At 35.9% G+C, this 19,203-nt stretch overlaps 1 protein-coding gene across 1 annotated transcript in view; it reads left to right on the top strand.

The window, feature by feature from the left end:
* NRG1 (neuregulin 1) overlaps positions 1 to 19,203 on the top strand; it is a 1,106,536-nt gene that overhangs the window by 392,823 nt on the left and 694,510 nt on the right. The window lies entirely within an intron of this gene.

Genomic DNA, 19,203 nt, shown 5'->3' with positions numbered 1-19,203 from the left:
TTTCAACCAAAACGCTCCTGGCTCTTCCCTTATGTGCTTTCTTCCTATAGTTCTAGCTCATATATGTCTTTTAGGTACAGAAGAACATTGGGGAAAAACTGGACCAACTGAACTATTCGTATCTCATATTTTCAACTGATAGAACATGTTATCTCTTCTTTTAAACCCATTTCTTCCTTAACTGACATGCCATTTATATTGAGTAAAATACACTAATATGAAGTGATCTTGAAAAGTTTTTATATATTTACACTTGTGAAACCACCACCCAGATGAATATAAGGAGTAATTCTATTATACTAGATACTCCCATAAGCTCCTTACCAGACATCACCCTCTCTCTGAAAGGTAACTACCATTCTGTCTTCTTCTACTCTTGTATTAGTTTTGTCTGTTTATGAGTTGAGAACAAGTTGATTCCAAAAATATGTATTCTTTGTATCTTTCTTCTTTGAGCATAATGCCATTTAATTCCATCTGTTTTGTTTGACACGTACGTGCTAAGTTGCCTTAGTCGTGCCCGTCTCTGTGACCCTATGGACTGTAACCCGCCAGGCTTCTCTGTCCATAGGATTCTTCAGGCAAGAATACTGGAGTGGGTTATCATGCCCTCCTCCAAGGGGCCTTTCTGACCCAAGGATAAAATCTGCATCTCTTATGTTCTCCTGCATTGGCAGGCAGGTTCTTTACCAATAATGCCACTTGGCAAGCCCTGTTTGATGCATTGGTACTTTTTTATTTCTCTGTTATATTCCATTGTATGGCTAAACTGAAGGTTGTATATCAATGGACATATGCAATACTTCCAGTCTGGGGCTATCATAAATGAAGTTTCTATAACCATTCTTGTATAGTTCTTTTGGAGGACGTATGTGTTTATTGGTCTTGGGTCTATATCTAGAAGTGGGATTTCTGTATGTAGACATGTATTTAACTTAAATAGAGATTACCAAGCTCTTTTTACCAAGTAGCTGAACTGATTTATATTCACACGGACAATGTATGATTGATCCAAGTGTTCCACGTCCTGGCCAACAGTTAATATAGTCAATATTTTAAATTGTAGCCATTTTGGTAGGTGTAAAGTGGTGTCAAACTAATGGTTTTAATTTACTTTATCATTTAATTTAATTTAAACCTAAGTATTTAATAGTTTTGGTGCTACATTAAGTGATATTTTATTTCATTATAATTTTATGGCTGTTAAATGAAATTCACCCAATTCTGCATTTTGACCTAACTTAAAACATTACTAAGTTCATCTATTCATTGTAGCTTCTTCTGTATTTTCTGATCATAACCATGTCATGTGTAAACAGTTGATAGTTTTAGTGCTTTATTTCCAATTTTTGTATGTTTTCTCTCTTTTCCTTTCTTTATTGCAGTGGCTAAGATCTCCGGTGGTCTTCCACAATGGCTCAGCAGGTAAAGAATTTACCTAGATCTCTGGTGTAGTGTTGAATAGGTGATCACAGATATTCCTTTCATGTTTCCAAAATAGGCTTACTCAATGCATATCATTATCTTGTTAATTCTCTAGTCAAACCATACTTTGTAATAACACAACAATTTACATTTGGTTATTTCACATTTAGCTGAATTTCTTTGATCTCCACATAATTTCCAAATATAATTTATGACAAACTTCACTGTTTAGAAAGCAAATAATTTTATTTCATGAGATCTTTGTATTTCACATTCAATTCTAGAAAATTTGTTAAGGAAGCATAATTTATGAAATGCAATGCTTTCATACCTCTTTATTTATGACTGCTTTAAAATATAGCCAATTTTTATATAAATATTTTTCTTCGCCACATTTGTACATAGTTTCAAAGAGGGCAGGGATTCATGTTACATTTATTTTGAACCCAACAATAACTATTAGAATGCCTTCTCTCAGTAAATACTTGTTGATTGTTTTAGAGAAAATAAATTCTTTATTATTCTCAAACTTAAAATTGCATTATTGTTGTTGTTGTTTAGTTGCTAAGCCGTGTCCAACTCTTTGTGATCCCATGGACTACAGTGTGTTGGGCATCCCTGTCCTTCACTATCTCCCAGAGTTTGTTTATTGGTTATAATCACCATTTAAATAGCACTACATTTTACTATATTATTGCTGTAGTAAATAGTCAGAATATAATCAAAGCTGAACTTTTTCTGGAAAAATATCAATTAAAAATTATATTAACTCAGCATAAACTATTGTGTAACCAGACAAGTAAACATATATAGCTTTGAAACATAAAAAGATACCTGAATGCATTTGTAATCATCACAACATGTATCTATCAATCTTTACATATTAGTATACCAAATTCCTGTTACCTGATCACATGGACTACAGAATTTATTCTACATTTTAAAATAAAATACAAATTAATTTTCATTGGTATAATTTTCCTTTACTGTAAACACAGAGAAAAATGTTAACTTGTTTTGGTCTTATCTCTTTCTTTCCTCCTTCCTTCTCCTTTTGTTTTTCTTATTTACCCATAAATTAACCGTGTTGTCTGATTTCCCTGGTTAGCATGGCAATTTGGATAATGTTGAGGACAGTGGTGTTTGAAAATATTCTATTATAGACCTAGGTCTGTAATTTTAATTTTAAGTGAAATTGTAAGTACATTTGTTACGTCGGATCTGCAATAATACCTTTACAAGCATTACTTTTGATCATATATACTAAAGGGTATTTAACCTTGTGAATGTTGTTTATGGGTTTTAAATCCTGTGAAGAAAGGAACTTCACTATGAATTTCAGAGGCAGACATTAGGTAGAGAGGGTGGTTTACTTAAATCCTTGTTCCAGGTAGAGGTAGACATAGGAGTGTGTTCTGAATCTTCTCTTAATCTAAATAATTAAAAGACACGTATTAATCAACATCCCTAGTATGTAGACAGCACTGCTGCTAGGCAGTCTGTCAGTCATCTTAAACAGAGCTTTTATTTCTCCCTCTTCGCCTTGCTTAAGATCAGGTGATTTATTTAACAAGAGATACATAGGCAGATACACTTGTAAAGCTGAAATTTTGACATTTCAAGGTAAATCTAGTATCAGAGGGCTCCATTAGGTAGTCTGAATTATGTTCAAATTACACGACAGAAAATTTGTTCTAAAAACTAAATGACAGCAAGGGAGAGGGAACTATTCAGGGTAAGTAGGGTGGTATTTGTTTATCTAAAATTTTATTGGCACATTATTTGACTACCACTATATTTAATATGACATATGCAGTCACCTGGACTTGTATAATGTCAGTGCTTAGATTAAAAAGAATTGCAGCTCAAAACCTTATGTTCTTCACTGTACCTGGTGCATTCATTTCATATATGAAATAAGTGAGTCCACAATATCTCAATGTTTGAACACTTTGTCTTAATATACTTAGCCATTGAACCTCAGAGTCTATGCTAAATGTTATTATCACTATAACAACATTAGGGGATTTAAAAAACTCACAATTTAATGTGCATGAGTGCATAGCTTTCAAAATTTGTTTCATTACACCCTTATGGATTATCTTATTACATTTATACCTTACACCTTTAACAATACCAAGACAGATATATAAACATATATTTACATGCATATTTTCAGTGTTGGAAATTCATTTATTGTCCTGTCAAGTAATCTGGATACTTAAGTAAGCCCCATCTGGAGGATTTTCTAGAACTTACATTTGAAACACTTTAATTGATGTTGTAGGTAATGAAATTTTATACCTATCGTCTCATATTTCCCTTCAGATTACTTTTAAATTGCATTGTCCTGTTTTCCTGGCCATGCGATTAAAGAAATGGCTAAAGGAAAATGCTGGAAAGATATCATTAAACATAGAGTTACCTCATTACTCCTTAAGATATCAAAAGTGCAAATTCAACAACATTGGAATGAAACTTGATTTATAGTGCAACAGAGAACCCCTGGAATTCGCAGAAAGGAAGTGAGTAAAATTTGCTGACAGCTGCAGTTGAGTAAGATGTCCAAGGCAGAGTAGTCGGTCATCTGTTCAGCAGGCAGCTGCAGGCGAAGCCTCACCAGCTTCCCTCCAGGAACCGGGCTTGGCATTTTAACTGCTGAACTGCACCCACTGGTGACCAGCTGCCCAGAGACCCAGTCAGAAGTAGCTCTGGGTCCTTCCAGAGTCTTAGGGGAAAGATTGAAAAGAGGGAAAGTGTATCTTGACCCAGAGAGAGCCCAGCTGGTCCTGAGTTTCCTGAGACACCAGCAGACAATGCCTTGAAGTGGACAAGCAAACACTCAGACTTCTTAGAAGAGAGAAAAGGCTTGAAGCAAGATTCTTAGGCTTCATTTTAATTAGGGTCAAATCAGAGTCTCCGGCTGAAGAATGTAGCACCAGGTTCATCGTAACCTTTCTCTAGAAGAACATGAACTCTGAGGAGTTAACCTTGCAGCCACTCCTGATTAGACATTAACCTATTCCCCTATTCCCCTATTCGCCTACTTGGGATGGGATTCTGCTCTGTGTGTTTGGACCCCAAGGTGTGGAAGGAACTCCTAGTAGGAAACAAAACGGGGATCTTTGCACAGCCAGGAGGCTGTGCCGGCTGCTATCTCCCATGGATGGGTATTTCCTGTCATCTTTGGGGCTGATGCTCTGCTTCATTCTCTGGCCCCAAATGTGATCTCTGAGCATATGTATCAGGTAGTTTGTGTTTCATTCTGTAATTCACCCCAGTTGAAAACTTCTATTACATGAATTTCTTGCAGACAGAGCTATAGCTACAGACTTTTTCTTCCCCAGAACTACTGATATATGAACCTTGCTGATAAAAGGAGTAGATAGAAAGTTCCAAAGTGAAACTTTAAGAGCACTCAAGAAATCAAAGAAAAATAGCCCAAGTCTTGGAACTCCATTTCTAAGTTTTGAGTGGTGAGCAAGGAGGGGAGAATGCACTGATTAAAAGTGAGGGAAGAGTGAAGGAATGAAGGAAGTCTGCAGTATTCTGCTGTCTTCTAATGTATTCTGGCAGGAAGTTACTGCGAATGGAACAAATGTTATACACTACCCTGTGTGTTTGGAAAGAGGACAGGAATGTGCCTTGGGAGTGATTGGAAATTTATTAAATTAAGATTCCCTCAAACTTGATTTTCTATCTTTACCAAGCACCGTAGTTAATTGGCATTTCTGAGACTCCTGTGGGACCCAGGAGGCAGACAAGAATCAACAATTCAGAATCATGAAATCAAATGGAAAACCAGTCACAGAAAGACTAGGAAAGAAAATGTTCTTTAGTACACATATTTTCCAGCATCTCATTGAAACTATGACTGAAAAATGATCCAAAAAGCATAGAGAAAATAAAGAATAGTAAAGATATTAATTCTGTTCATATAACATTTTAAATTTGTTTGTCAAGTGTTTTGATAATTGTTTTATCGGGCTTATATAAACAGATATATCTGTATCGATAGCTGTGTATTTATGTATACACACATAGAAGAGTTCTAGAAAGAAGAGGGCAAAATGCACATAAGTTACTTCTGGAGATTGGGGATAGGATTCTGGTGTAGGATACAGAAGATATGTTACATTTCATTTTATATTTCTCTGGTGAGTTTGAGGGACCATTATGCTTTTTAATGTAACAAATTCTGAAATACATCTAGATTAATATAATAATTTACATTCTTCTCAAAATTAACCTTATTTACCATCTTGGCACATTTGCTTGCATGCGTTGTTTCTTTTAAGAAACTCGTTGTATAATTTTGTTAAAAGCAGTGTAAATTTAAAGCTAGTACAAAAACAAAAACTCAAATCAAACCACACAGACTTGCAGTTAACATTAGATGCATAAAATTCTGTGACATATTTCTTTGTATGTTCATCAGTAACAGAATGGATGGGCTTCTTCAGTGGCTCAGTGGTAAAGAATCCACCTGCAATGCAGGAGACACAGGAGATGCCAATTTGATCCCTGGGTCAGGAAGATCCCCAGGAGGAGGGAATGACACTCTACTCCAGTATTCTTGCCTGGGAAATCCCATGGACAGAGGAGCCCGGTGGTTGCAAAGAGTCAGACATGACTAAAGTGGCTGAACACACACACACACGCACACACACAATAAAAGGATGGATAGATGAATGAACAGGTGTTGGGTGGATCAATAGACAAATAGACGTGCAGAAACAGGTAGATGTAGGAAGGTGAGCTCAATCTTTCTACCCAGCTCACAGCAGAGTCAAAATTTTAATTTAACAGAAGAATCAAACTAAAGTTTTACTTTCAGAGAAAACTGTTGGCCTCAAATAATTTGTATCTTCACCTCAAGAGATATCTTTTCTTAAAAGATTTACCTAAGAGTCAAAATTAACTTGGTGAAAAATGTGGAAGTGAATTCATTTTTCTTTTCCTTTTATTTTTTTACTTTTTTAACCTACAAAGATCAGTTGACTCCCTATTATGAAAGTAAAGGTACTGCCACTCTCATACTTCTTCGTGTATTGGCTATAATGTTAGTGTTTACATTTAGCAAGTTTAGAACATATGCATTATCTTCCATGATGATGTTTTCCAAGCCATAATAAACTCAAATGGATTCCGTGTTCTCCGCCATTCAGTCCTTTGGCTACTTGAATTTTTAAGTGAATGAATTTCTTTGGCTGAATTTTGTGATCATGGTCTTTTGGTTATTTTTTCCCCTGAATGGGCTGTTTTCATGTTTGACAGTATCTACTTGTTGCTTGCTTGCCTCTGTCACAATTTAGCTTCCAGTAATGCCCGTCCTTTTACAATTCCTTTCATTTGATCTGTGGCCAATTCTTCATTTTCTTCTTATATTCAATTTTGCAGGAAGTACAGCTAAAGTAGAACTAATGTTTGTACCTTTTAGTTGACTGGCTCTTCAGTGCCAGGATGCCTAAAATACTTTATCTTTAAAACACGGCTTCCCTGGTGGCTCAGGTTGTAAAGAATCTGCCTGCAATGCAGGAGACTCGGGTTTGATCCCTGGGTCAGGAAGAGTCTCTGGAAAAGGAAACGGCAACCCACTCCAGTATTCTTGCCTGGAGAATCCATGGACAGAGGAGGCTGGCAGGCTACAGTCCATAGGGTTGCAAAGAGTTGGACACAACTGAGGACTAACACTTTCACTTAAAACATGATAGCTGAACTCCGTTAGGTCTGAAAGTTGTGTGTTTATTTTGTACTAGATTTTCTAGGAACAGTGATTTTTCAGTCTAAAGATTTAGCTAACTCATATGTTTTTGCAAGAAATTTTCTTGGATTATTTATTTGAACAGATATTCGTTTTCATTTGTTAAATACTCTACTTCAGGAATACCTGTTAGCATCATGTTTGATTGTCTTAAGTTTGGCTTTTCTCTAATTGCTATAATCTATCATTAATCTTCCTTAACTATAATTATTTTAAGCCATTCCTCTATGTCAACAATTTAATTTTCAATTGTATCTTATTCTACTCTAGTTATTAGTTTTATAGGGCTATGGTCTTAGTTATTTTTTCCTCTTCAGGTCAGTTGTATCCTGTATCATCTCATTCAGTTATTTTGTGATTTTGCCTTTGAGTTCTTGCCATAATAAACTCATGTTCTCTTGTTAAATTCTTTTGGAAGAAGCAGTTTTGAGTATGGTTGTCAAATGAAAGTTGTCTATTTGCATTTCAGAGAAATAGTAAATATTTTGTTTCAGTTAAATATGTCTCATGCAATATTTAGGAACTCTAATACTTAAAAGTTATGTATTGTTGATATGAAATTTAAATTTAACTGGGCATCCCCTATTTTGTATTTTTATTTGTAGTTTTTGTATACCATTTCCTTCCCTTCTCTGCTTCTCCACTCAAACATATTGGCATAGTTGTAATGTGAAAGTGAAAGTTATTTAGTTGTGTCTGACTCTTTGCAACCCCATGGACTATACAGTCCATGGAATTCTCCAGGCCAGAATCCTGGAGTGGGTAGCCTTTCCCTTCTCCAGGGGATCTTCCCAACCCAGGGATCGAACCCAGGTCTCCCACACTGCAGGCGATTCTTTACCAGCTGAGCCACAGGGAAGCCCAAGAAAACTGGAGTGGGTAGCCTATCCCTTCTCCAGGGGATCTTCCCAATCCAGAAATTGAACTGGGGTCTCCCGCATTGCAGGTGGTTTCTTTACCAACTGAGCTATTGGTGTTGTCATAGCATTCATTTTTTTTCTTGATCATTCTTGGGTGTATCTGTCAATTTAACTTATTAGCTCTGATATACTATGGGTGGCCTCTTGCTTCTCCTCCTTGCATACTCTTCGTTTTCTTCATTCAGTATACATTTTGAGAACTGAATTTTTCTTCGCAGGCTATTTAGTTTTCTGTAATCTAAGGAATACTGGATGAAGAAGGGAAGAGCTCATGTCAGATACTCTGCAGTTGTTTTTATGTCGCATGATTTTTTGTGGTACATTGGAGAATGGGTTTTATTCCAATCTCCTGGGAAGATACACTAAGATAATGAATGCCTTCTCAAATTCAGCATGTAACCTTGACTGTTCACTCTCGTCAGAGCCGGCTAATGTCTTGTTCAGGGTAGGAGAGGCTAAGCTACAATGACAGGTATGGCCCAAAATATAGTAGCTTAACAGAGGAGCTTCTTCCTTCTCATGAAGTTTTCTTTACTTCCCCATTTTGTTGCCATGCCTTTTAGGCAACAATGATTTCTAAAGCATGACTCCCAATGAGCTAGCATTCACAGTTTTAGTTGTGGTTTGTTTTTTTTTTAATAATCCAGTTTTTTTTTTTTTTAACTAGTATTTTGTTTCTAATTCATTAATTTTCACTAAAATTTTCAAGAACACAGCTCTTATGATTGAGAAAGGAAAATTACCAGTGACTTGTTTGGTTCATATACTTTGGCTGCACTATTGGTGAATACGGTTTCCTTCTTCTAATGAGCAAACATAAAACAATCAGAACTAGGCATCTCAATTATATGTAGAACAGTTCAGTGGAAAAAAAATTGTAAGAACTGAAAAAACCATTTTCTGACTATAAGGAAGAAACTTACCTAATAAAATGACAAGACAGGAATTTTAATAATGATGATGTCAGTTCTGCCATTTAGTGTTGGATTTGGACTCAGTTTCCTTATTTTTACAATAAGAAATTTGTCTACGTATTTTCAAAGACTAGGGTTTTGCATTATTTTACTTTTATTTGGAATTAACATTTGGGTTAGCTTTTAGAAATGTACCAAATGAATGAATGTTACATGGCTGAGTGAGATCAATCTAAGATTAATAAAGTTTAACCTTGGCAATATTAATAGCTAAAATTTTATTTTAAATTAATAACTACAATTTTTAATTAATTTTTTTGTTGGTTAAATTTCAAGTTTGGCATTCTAGTGCAAAACCAGTATTTTTCAACACTGTAAGTTGCTAGATTCCTCCTGCAGTAGAAAGAGGAACACAGCATATTTGTGATATAAAGTAGGTGCTCATATTCAATTGGTATATTTAATAATGTCACTAATCCATCTATATAATATATATACTATACTATACATGTTATATAGTTAATAAAATGAGAAAATAGCTTTCCAGTAAACATGTTTTATTGCAACAGAAAGAACTTTGTAGCAGGATTCATAATTAAGGAATATGAATTTCAGAATATCACTAAATCCTGAAAGTGATATTCATCTATAACAGTAAAAGTTTTGGTAAAAACTCTCCCGTCCATAGACACAGCACTTTTAAGAAGTGTCTTCTAAGCCATTCTCAGCGTGCTGTTTTAAAATTCATTAAAGAAACAAAACATTCTTTGGGTATCTCATTTTTCTCTCTAATGTATTTTTCTTTATATTTTTTATATCCTTTATGATTTCTAGATCAAAGATGTTTTAGTTTTTCCTACTAATGAAATTTTGAGTTCTACAGTTCATATTCTGCCATCATTAATTTATTCTCATGGATGTGAAAAAATCCTAAGCAGGAATTTTTCTTGAAAACCTTATGACCTAAGTGGTATTAAATACCTAAAAACTGAATATCTTCTCAAGGATAATTATATTTAAAATTGTGAATGTTAGTTCATGAAGAAAGTTCCAAAAAATTTTAAATCATGATATGATCTGATATCTATTTTCCCGCTTTATGTTATTTGGAAATTTCATGGACGTTTATCTCTAAGGATTAATACTTTCCTTAAGGTTATCCACAAATCTTGCTCTCTTCATAGTCGCTTTAACTGTTAATCTATTTTCCTACTTATTTATATTGAAAGTCCTTAATTATCATTCTGTACCTAAATTTAACAGCTTTCATAGTTGTCATTAATTACGGTAACATTTTAAACTTCAAATATTAAGCACACATCTGTATTTCAATTTGATGGCCAATTTCAACATGTACCACGCATAAAATGATTTCCACTCACTAGACCTATACTGCTACCTGTGCACGTCAACGCTCACAGGTAGTGTCAGTAAATGCCTTGTTAGTGTTATTAAAGTTATGCTCTTGATTTGATAGGATGGTAACCTATGTAATTATATGTTAACTGTTTACACTCCAGTTTGGAATGCCATCAGTGTAGGTAGGAATTTGGCTATTCTGTTATCTATAGGCTAAGGATGAATTTGAAAACAAAGAATGAATTTTGGCCAGACACTGGTACTAACGTCCAACTGAGTTTGCGCTTGCTTGTAAAATAAGAATTATATTACTTCTTTAGCATCTTGTTCAGTTTTTCCACTCTGTGCCCTTCCTCTGCCTCTTTCACAGGAAATATTCATTTACTAGTGAGGAGGATTTTTAAAAACCTACTAAGGGATAGTCTACAGCTAGCGAGGGGCAAGCATCTCTCTCAGACCTAGGTTGGGGATGATAATATATAGAAGTACTCTTACCCCTTTGCCTCTGGTTGATCCCTTCCACTAAGTCTGTGGATCAAGCGAATGAGCACTGGCAGTAGGATAGGATGAAACCGCAGGGTACCTCCATCATACTTCAGCATCATTTAAGATTAGAGCTGGCAGGAGTTAAACTGCCAACATATATACTAACAAAGCTTAGTTACGGATGTCTCCCCAGGTCAGCATATCTGGTAGAATTCTGAATCAAAACCTCCAGCAGGATCACTGGCTGCCCTAACACTAGAGTGAGCACTTTCCTGGCTGCCAAGTCTTTCCTTTCTTAAATAATTGATGTATTTTTGGCTGCTCTTGGTCTTTGTTGCTGCGCGCAGACTTTTCTCTAGTTCCAACATGCGGGAGCTCCTCTCTGGTTGTGGTGCGTGGGTTTCCCATTGCGGTGGCTTCTCTTGTTGTGGAGCACAGGCTCTAGGGTGCTTGGGCTTCTGTAGTTGCAAAGAGGGCTTAGTTGTTCTGTGGCATGTGGCATCTTCCTGGACCACGGATTGAACCCCTGTCTCCTGCATTGGTAGACAGCTTCTTTACCACTGAGCCACCAGGGAAGCCCTGCCAAGTCTGTCTGATGGTTTCCTGATGGCACCTGGCTCACTGGGGATACGGTGCTGTGGTCCCATTGGGCCTCAGCAACAGCTCTGGCCCTTGGTGCCAGCATCCATTGTTGGAGCCTTTCTGCCATCATATTTATTTTCCAGTCACCCAAGCTCTGTTTCTGGGAATAGCAACCTCTGTCTCTCTGCCCAGGACACCCCAGACCTCAGTCTTGCCTCTCTTTCTGTAAGTGGGCAGGTGGTCTTTCCCCATTCTTTAATTATTATAGCTGTATAGAAGACTCCTCTGCAGAGATAAAGGCAGCAGCCTCACGGCCATTCCAGACCAACTGTTTGTTTTGTTGGTTTTTTTCTTTTAAGGTTTTTTTGATGTGGACCATTTTTAAAGTCTTTATTGAATTTGTTACAATATTGCTTCTGTTTATGTTTTGGTTTCTTGGCTGCAAAGCATATGGAATCTTAGTTCCCTGACCAGGGATCAAACCCATGCCTCCTGTGTTGGAAGGTGAAGTCTTAACCACTGAACCATGAGAGAAGTCCCCAGACAACTCTTGTCTGTGTTCTGTGGCCCCAGAAGTTCACTGCATAGGAGCAGTGCTGTCTGCCCTCCCCTCCCCATGGTTATCCCTCACCCCCTGTCAATTTTCCTCTTTCTGCTTCCTGCAGCCTTAAGTCTAAGGATGGAGTGTCAGTCTCCATTAACTGTTTTGTGGGGCTTTCTTTTCCAACTGGGTAGCAATTTTCTTAATATTTAAATGAACAACCTGAGTTTGAGTTTATCCTGCAGATCCTGCTAGTAGCAGAACAGAGCAGACCAGCCACAGAAGCTTACATCATCGTGATGACAGCTTGTTTTTGTTTATTTTTTTATTATATTATGTTTTCTAATGAAATTAGAGGAAGTAGGTAGTATTCAGTAAGTGTTTATATTTACTATGAATCACTCCTGTACGGCTGTCTGTTTTAAGAAATATGACCCCAGATTTGGACATCTGAATTTAATACGGATTTTAGAAGCCTGTGAAACTCGAGAGTGTGTCTTGCTGTTACCAAGGATGAGGAATGAGAGAGGACTTAGTACTCTTCTAAGCAGTCAGGCCTGCGAAGAGAATTCACATCTGTTATAAAGGAAGCTAGCCCCACCTGTTGTTCAGATTCATTTTGCTGGCGTGCAACAGAAATTCTATCCCTGGAAGTTTCTCCTTGGGTGGGTGTTTCTCTTGTTCTGGGCAGCATCAGAAAAAGAATTCCTCTAAGAAAAAAGTGAAAGGAGAAATCCCATCTAGAGATGTGTCATTGCATTGAACACGGACAGAGGAAGTGATCTGAAAAGGTTAGTTGTAGTCACGAAGCATCACCAAGTTGTACGATGTTTATTTTGACTTTCTATTATTGTGTCTTTGAAAACTAAAGATGAAAATTGCTTTTCGGTTAATTTTCCATTCAGGTACTAGGTTTTCACTTACTTGTTGTCACCTTGTCTGAGTCTCAGCATCTTGTACAATCATGTTAAAAATAACCCAAGGGCTTACTGTGAGGAGTAAGGCAGATATTGTAGAGGAAACTAGTATATTCATTGACATATAATGTTTGTTCAAGAGATGTTTAGTCTTTTCCTCCTTTTGTATATCTTAGCCTATGATTGTCATTCTAGTATCAGAATGCAGTGTCAGAATCTAGTATCTAGTCTCAAAGAACTTAACTTACATCCTAGATTTTGTTTTATTTCATGTGTGTGCTTGAGATCAGTAGAAAAGGACACGGTGAAAGAACCATTGGGTGTGTTTGCTTAATGTATCCCATGCTTTAGCACACAAGAACTGCCAGCGAATGGGCAAAATGGAGACACAGAGGTTTGGTTTTATGTTTTGTTTTTAAGCACATTTCTAGAAGCAAATATGAATGGTTTCTGTTATTTTCAGGGTTTGCCGTATAAAGTGAGAAAGGGAGATTGTACTGATGTATGTGATAGATACCAGGCCTCATGTAGAAATTAAACTTTTTGAAAAGTAATAATATTTAACAAGCATTATTCAGCACCTTCTCTGGGCCAGAAACTGCCTTTTACCTGAACTCACCAGGGGTGGAAAATAGACTCATTCTAAACTCATATCCTGGAATCATTCACTCATATCCTGGTGCTCAGCACCTGGTTCTTGCTCTCATAAAGGTCACAATTGCATGAAAGATTCTGTTCTGGAGGAAACCGGTTTAAGAAAAGAATCATCATTCTCACGATGCTAATAAATTCCAAGAGCTGGTCAAAGAAACTTGCAAATGATCTTGTAAGTATTTATAATAAATCTAAAGTTTATTACCTGAATGGCTATTTATCTATATTTTAATTCAAGTTCTCATAAATATTATAAATAATAGCTCTTCAATATTAGATTAATCTGAATGAAAATTTGCTTTCATTTAGTGGAATTCAAAGTGCATTATTGTGTTTTTAAAAGACAGATATTACCAACTGAAATTTAGGCAACGCTGGTTTCTTGGCATGTGACTGTCTGAACAATTGAAGGAGAAAATTGGCTATATGCACAGCACCCATTGTTTTTACTCATTCTCCTCAGCTGTTATTGTTGTGGCCTTTTTCAGATTGCAAACAAATGATTAATCCCAGTTGGTAGGACATTTTATTTGTTTGTTTGTCTGGTCATGTTCTGGCTTTATACATGCACATGCATACACAATTTTAAATTTAGGCTTATATAAAAAGAACTGTATTTAAAGGTAGATTATTTGAGCACTGAAGGTGTGTTTGTACTGCTGCACTTTCTTTAGAAAATAGTCACAAAGGGTGATTGAAGAGGATTTTTTCTAATTAAAGGCAGGAAGTTTAAAAATTGAATTCCATGACCACTGCTACTGTATATTACTTTGGTGCTTACATGAATAGAATTGTTGAGAAATTCCTGTTATCTCACAATGAGTAAAATTCTAAATTAACTTCCCAATCCTGATGAATCATTTTTTAATATAGAACACTCAGTTACTTAGAATTGTTATGTAATTTTTAATTATTTTGTAGAAAAAAAATAAGGAAAGGGTTGCTGTGACTGAAGTTGACAAATGAAGACTAAAGGCGAGAGTTGGATTATTTGCCTCTTTTAGTCTCTTTACAAAAATGCCTGTGTATGGTAAGATCCAGCTTTCTAATTTGTTACTTTACTATGATATTTTTCTTTACTCAGAACTCTTTAGTGAGGTTCCAGTTTGGAGTAGATGGAGTAAACAGGGACTTCCCTGGTGGCTCAGATAGTAAAGAATCTGCCTACAATGCAGGAGACCCAGACTCAATCCCTGGGCTGGGGAGATCCCCTGGAGAAGGGAATGGCTACCACTCCAGTATTCTTATCTGGAGAATTCCATGGACAAAGGATCCTAACAGGCTACATACAGTCCATGGGGTCTGAGCCCTGTCTCTTCCACTGAATACAACTATCAAATATGGATCAAATGCATGGACTATATGTTTAAAGACTCTGAGAAGTAAATAGTCACACATGAATTGAGAAAGCAGAAATGAAAATACTGGAAAGAGAGTGGTGAGTTCCCTGTGTTTTTCCTCTGGGGTAACACTCAGTTTCGACTTGGGGAAACTGAGAAGTGGAATAATCAGCGTGAACAGAAAGAGCTCCAGGAGTGGCTGAAAGTAAAAACTGATATCTGAGGTAGTCTTCATTATATGTAGATATAATTCACATGTTTACCACACAAAGAGGGGCGTAGAAAAGAAGTCTAACTGATGGTAGATATGGCTTCCAAATCCTATTTGAAGGTATAAAACATTGATTCAAAATAGAAGATGAAAATTGAGTATGCATATTGTAATCCCTAGTGCAACCACAAAATAAATTGTGTTTACTCAAAGAGATGTGGTAAAAAAAAAAAAAAAACACAGATGAATTTCAATGGAACACCAAAAGAAGATCCAGGAATGCAAAATAAGGCAGGAAAATGAGAGGGAACAAACCCAGAAAGAGCAAACAGCAAATAGTAAAATGGTAGACTTAAATTTAAGTGTATTAGTGTTACATTAAATATAAGTGGCCTAAAAATCAATTAAAATCAATTTTTGAGTGGATAAGGAAAAATACATAATGCTACAATATGCTATGTAAAATAAGCTCATTTTGAAATAGTGACATAGCTATTTTAAAAGCAAAAGGATGGGAAAAGATAAACTACAGAAATTTTAAACAAGAAAGAAAATTTGAGTTGCAATGTTGATAGCAGACAAAGTAGAATTTAAGGGGAAAAAATGACCATAGATAAAAAGAAAATTAAATAATGATGAAAGGAACAATTTCCCAACAGGATGCACATAATAATCTTAAATAAGTGTGTATCCAACACCAGAGGGTCAAAATATGTGAAGTAAAAATTGATACAGATGAAAGAAGAAACAGTTATATTATTATAGATGAAGGTTTCAAAAATACTCTCTCAAAAATTGGTAGAAATAGTAGGTAGAAAATCTGGTAGTATGTTGAAAAACTGGAAGAATGAAACTCTTATCAACCAAATGGACATAAATAACATTTATTTAACATTCGAACCCCAAACAATAGAATATACATTCTTTTCAACTGCACATGGAATACCCAACAAGGTGGACCTAATTTATGTGAGAAAAAAATTTTTTAACAAGTTTAATAGAAATAAAATCACAAAAAATAGCTACTCTATTTATATTGGAATTAAATTAGAAGTTGATGATACCTGGAAAATTTCCAGACATCTGGAAATTCAACAACAAACTTCTAAATACTCATGACTGAGAATGGAAAATAAATTTAATATTCAGAAATCAATATACTCCTCCAAATAAACAGTTAAAAAAATAAAAAATATATCATTTCAACTAATGTAGAAGTCATTTAACAAAATTCAGTTGACATTCATTTTTGATAAAAAGCTCTCAGCAAACTCAGAATGGAAGGAACTTCCTCAAGTTGATAAAAGACCTCTACATAAAACTTACAGTTAACTCATGCTTAATGGTGAAATACTGATTTTTAAAAATGTGATTTGCCAATTTTGTTTGGAGTTCTACATTCATAGTTGAGAGTATTTTAAATTTGTGTTGTGTATTGAGTGGTATCAAGGTTTTGTTGGCTTGGTGACGTGAATTGAGAAATTTCACATTCTAAACTCTGAAATAACTTGAATACTGGAATTACTGTCAGTTATAGTAATCAATATGGCTTCCCTGGTGGGCTCAGACAGTAAAGAATCTGCCTGCAATTCAGGAGACCTGGGTTCAATCCCTGAGTCGGGAAGATCCCCTGGAGAAGGGAATGGCTACCCACTCCAGTATTCTTGCCTGGATAATTCTATGGACAGAGGGGCCTGGCAGGCTGTAGTCCTTGGGATTACCAAGAGTTGGACACAAATGAGCAACTAACACTCTTACTTTCATCGTAATCAATATAGTATATTAAAGAGATAGATACATAAACCAATAGAACAGAACCCAATATCCAGAAATAGAACTGCACAAATATACTCATTGATTTTTGACAATGATATAAACACAGTTCTCTGTAGAAAAGATTATCTTTCCAAGGAATGGTTATTGGAAAAATTGGAAATCCATATGCATGTAAAAGGAACCTCAACCTAATCCTTAACATTGTGCAAAAATAAGTGTGAAGTGGATCATAAACTTAAATATAAAAATCAAAAATTATAAAACCTTTAGAAGAAACATAGGAAAAAGTCTTCATGACCTGGCAGCAACATCTTAGATATGACCCCTAGAAAGAAAAGAAATATTTGATAAGTTCACTTTAACAAGATTAAAAACCTTTGTTCTGTGAAAGATACTGTTAAGAGAGGAGAAAGATATACAACAGACAGAAAATATTTATGTCTCATATCCACAAAAGGACTTGTATTTAGATATTTAAAAAATAAACTGAAAAGTCAATGGTATGAATACAAACAATCCAGTTTAAAAATAGGCACCGTCTTAGACATTTCACCAAAAAGGATATAGACAAGGTAATAAATCACATGAAAATATGCACACCATCATTAGCCGTTAGGGAAATGCAAATTAAAATGACAATGTGGTAGCACTAGAATGGTAATTAAAACAAAACGAACAAAATACTGTCACTATCAATTACTAGTAAGGATGTGTAACAGCTAGAATTCTCAAACATTACTGATGGGGATACAAAATGGAATAGCCACTTGAAAAACGTCTGGTAGTTTCTCCTGAGTGTGAACATATGCTTACCATATGACCCAGAAATTCCACTCCTTACTATTTACTCTAGCAAAATAAAAATGTATGTTCACACAAACCCATATGTGAATGTTTATAATACTCCATATTTCCCCCCAAATTGGCAATAAACCAGAAATCTTTCAGTGGGTGAATGGTTAAACAAACACTGGTACATCCTTACAATGGACTACTACTTATCCGTAAAAAGGAATGAGTATTGAAACATGCAACAACTTGGATGAATGAAAGAAGAAACCTCAAAAAGTTGCCTATTAGATGTTATAACATATCAAAAAAGGAAAGCTACAGTGATGAAAACAGGTCAGTGACTGCCAGGGTCTATGAGCCAGGAGAGGATGTGTCTACAGGGAGATAGAATGAGCAGTTGTTTCTTTTTTTTTTGGTGGTGGGAGGGAGTGGGGATGGAACTGTTCTGTATCATGAGTCTAATGCCAGCTATGTAAATCTATGCATGTGTTATAATCCATAAAATTTGACCATAAATTAGTTTTATCTGTAAAATAATTATCCTTCAATTAAAATATAAAATTAAAAAACAGCCAATTTTAAAATAAAATCAGAAAAAGATCTTCTCAATGAATGTCTACTGACTTTAGATAATCTCCCAAACTCCAGAGCAAGCAATCAATGACTTCCATTCCAGTCACACCTGTCTTCCTGCCTGTTTTTCCATGATTGCTCAGTTCTGTCCCAATTCATAGGGTATCTCTATTCCTTAGTGCCTCATTCACTTTGGTTTTTCTTTATTCTTTGAAGATCCAAATCACAGTGTACAGATCTCCCCAGGACTGACATTTGAATCCAGCATCATATCTGGAGCTGGTTACCTGGCAGATGTGATTGGTTACAGCATGACCTTATTCACCAAGAACGTTCAGTTTTCAGAGACTTGAAAAGGGATCAGTGTTTTCATTTTCATGGTTTTGAAACTTCTTTGGGCAAGGGTGAATTTCATCCTACTGACATTCTGAACAATTTTCTGTGACTCTAATACCCCTGTGAAAAGATGAAAGCAGCTGGGAGTATTTACCCTGGCAGAAATACAGTTGAGAGGAGATAATAAACCATTCAGATAAATGGAGAACAGTTGTTCTGCTTATTAACAATGGATATAGGCAAAAGAAATGCTCATCAGTTGTACCATGAGGGATTAAGAAGTGCTATAAGAAAGAATTTCATACCATGCAAAGTGTTACCCTGCTGAAAATCATGACTGTGGTTGACTATGGAATCGTTCTCCTGATCTCTTTACATGTAGATTCTTCATCTTCTGAGATGGTTTAAGAAAGGCCTAAGAGAGGGACTTCCCTAGCGGTCCAGTGGTTAAGACTCTGCACTTCAGGGTAGAGGGTGCAGGCTCAGTCCTTGGTTGGGGAACTAAGATTCCACATGCCAGGTAACATGGCCAGAAGAGAAGGGCTTAATGGAAAGCTTGAAAGAGATCCTTCTGCAACTCCATTGTGGATTCTGGCATGTTTTCTTCAGGTTC

This window comes from Giraffa tippelskirchi, chromosome 8 (assembly GCF_054371585.1).
Source record: "Giraffa tippelskirchi isolate mGirTip1 chromosome 8, T2T-mGirTip1v1.2.pri, whole genome shotgun sequence".
Lineage (NCBI taxonomy): Eukaryota > Metazoa > Chordata > Mammalia > Artiodactyla > Giraffidae > Giraffa > Giraffa tippelskirchi.
Note: the sequence above shows the minus strand (reverse complement) of the source record. Positions and strands in the feature narration are given on the sequence as shown.